Below are 2,346 nucleotides of genomic sequence, written 5' to 3'. Positions count from 1 at the left end.
GCATGTCCCAAAGAGTGGAGGGGGGGCGCAGGGCAGGGGAGATGTCGTCAGGTTGGCTGGGGGGCTGGGCCGTGCAGAGACAGCACCCCAATGGCCGGGCTGGGCAATGGCCACCCGAAGCGCCGTCTAGGCTGTGCATTGGGGAGTTGCTGCTACGTGTCCTCTGGGGCAGAAGCCTTCTCCTGGCAGCTCCCTCGCTGGGTGAGTTGCCCTATCTCTGCACAAGAGGGTGGTGACCCTTAGCCCCACCTCCCGGGGCAGAGAACATTTGTTTACTGCAGATAAAAAGCCTGCCCCGAGCCCCTGCGGATGGGCATGTCCAACAGGCCAAGGGCTGTTTAGGAGCCTTTTTCTGCCCATTTGGTTCTGAAATGTTTTTTTAAAATTATCATGCACAGTCTGTAACCAAGACCAGAGGACAGGTGAGACTCAGCCCCAGATCTCAGCCATGGCCCCACTTCAGGGGGTTGTCTCTGTTCAAATAATCTGCAGTGAGAAAGTTAACATTGGATCATCATTAGGTTTCAGAGTTAACACTGGCTGACTGGAGCTGTTCAGCGCTATCGTTTCTGACTCCCTGCCTGCGGGCTCCATGCGGCAGCGCTGCACCGGAGTGCGGCTGGGAGGTTGTACTCTACCAAGGGGTGCTGCTCCCCAGAGCGGCTGCACCCCGAATGCAGTGTTTGCTTGACTCTGCCGATAGTGCGGCTGGCACTTGGACCAGCCCCCGCCTGGGGAGCAGTGGTCCTGCCCCACTTTGGGAAGGGTTTTGGGACTGAAGGATTATTACTCTCAGGGACAGACTCGGGGGGGCCTAGGGGGCCTTTCGGCGGGCCGTAATTTCAGAAACATTTTGGGGGCAGGAGGGCACAGCTGCATCTGTGAGTGTAGTTCTGGGGGAGACGTAATGGCGCATGCAGACCTCTGACAAGCTGGGGGGGAGCAGCTGCCCCCCTCACCCCATAGCAAATGATGCCCCTGACTCTGGGGGTACTAGGTGTGGATTCCCCCCACACAGTCGGTGTGGGGTCAGTTGCTGTAACAGCGGCTGGTTAGAAGCTGGGGCCAGCCCAGACAGGGACGGACGTTTGCTCTATGGCATAAGATCAGCCCTGGGTGGGAGGAAGGGGCAGCTCCGAGCGATGGGCCGGGGGGTAAAGCAGCACAGGCCTCTCCTCCAGAAGCGCTTCGTTTTGTGGCACGACCCTGGGCAAGCCGGGGCCATGAGGCTACTTTGGTCCCAAGAGCAGCTCATTTCCCCCGGGGTTAAGCTCCCTGGAGCTCCCCTGCTGTGTTACCCCTTAGCTGTTATTTAGGGACAGAAAATGGAATATGGTCAACCCAGGTGGGACTTGAACCCACAATCCCCAGCTCCGGAGGCTGGTGCCTTATCCATTAGGCCACTGGGCCTGCCAAGTCTGTTTGTTTTACGCTATGTAACAATGCGGAAGGCTGTTGAGTGGGGTGACCACATTTCCCTCTGCTGATGATGGGACACCTGGTAAAATTGCTCTTGTCAAGGGAGTTCAGCAGCAATCAATGCCGTGCAAACGTTCCAGTTAACATCACCTTGACTGAGCCCCTGTGTCACGGAGTCCCCGGGCGCTGCTCTGGAACTGCTCCCCACGAAGCCAGGCAGGACTCTGGGGAAGTCTCCTCTCTGGGAGCAGCCTGTCTCCAGGACACACAGCTCACCCGGGTGTGTGGGAAGGTCCACCTTCCCGGGTCTGACCTCGGAGTATTCAGCATCCTCTGCCCCTCCGTGCGCTTCCCACAGTGAGTCCACCCAGGTGGGGTCCTGGGGAAGGCAGAGGGGCCTGCCCCCCAACTCCGCAGTCAGATGGGACTCTCAGCCAGCCAGGAAAACAGAAGGTTTATTAGACGACAGGAACATGGTCTAACACAGAGCTTGTAGGTGCAGAGAACCGGACCACTCAGCTGGGTCCATTTTGGGGGCAGTGAGCCAGACAACCACGCCTGCCCTTCTCTCCATGTCTCCAGCCAGCCCCAAACTGACTCCCCGTCCAGCCCCTCCTCCCCTGGGCTTTGTCCCTTTCCCAGGCCAGGAGGTCACAGGATTCCTTTGTTCTCCAACCCTTTAGCTCTCACCTTGCAGGGGGGAAGGGCCAGGCCATCAGTTGCCAGGAAACAGGGTGTCGGCCATTCTCTGTGTCCAGACCCCTGCACACACCTGCCCGCTAGGGCTCTGCAACGATCATACACCCTTATCCCACCCCCTAGATACTTAAGAACTGCACAGGGGAAACTGAGGCACCCCCACAGTATTCAGAGGAAACATTAAGAACAGTCCTTCTTCATCATACCCTGTTAAAAAGAAATTCTGCC

General features: G+C 58.0%; 1 non-coding gene across 1 annotated transcript; it reads right to left on the bottom strand.

Annotated features, from left to right (window-relative positions):
* Positions 1-1,337: 1,337 nt before the first annotated feature.
* Positions 1,338-1,410, bottom strand: TRNAR-CCG. Its single transcript has one exon. It is a non-coding gene; the product is annotated as a tRNA-Arg (tRNA).
* Positions 1,411-2,346: the final 936 nt, after the last annotated feature.

The sequence above is a fragment of the Chelonia mydas genome, chromosome 2 (genome assembly GCF_015237465.2).
Source record: "Chelonia mydas isolate rCheMyd1 chromosome 2, rCheMyd1.pri.v2, whole genome shotgun sequence".
Classification (NCBI taxonomy): domain Eukaryota; kingdom Metazoa; phylum Chordata; order Testudines; family Cheloniidae; genus Chelonia; species Chelonia mydas.
This window is presented reverse-complemented; position numbering and strand designations above follow the sequence as displayed.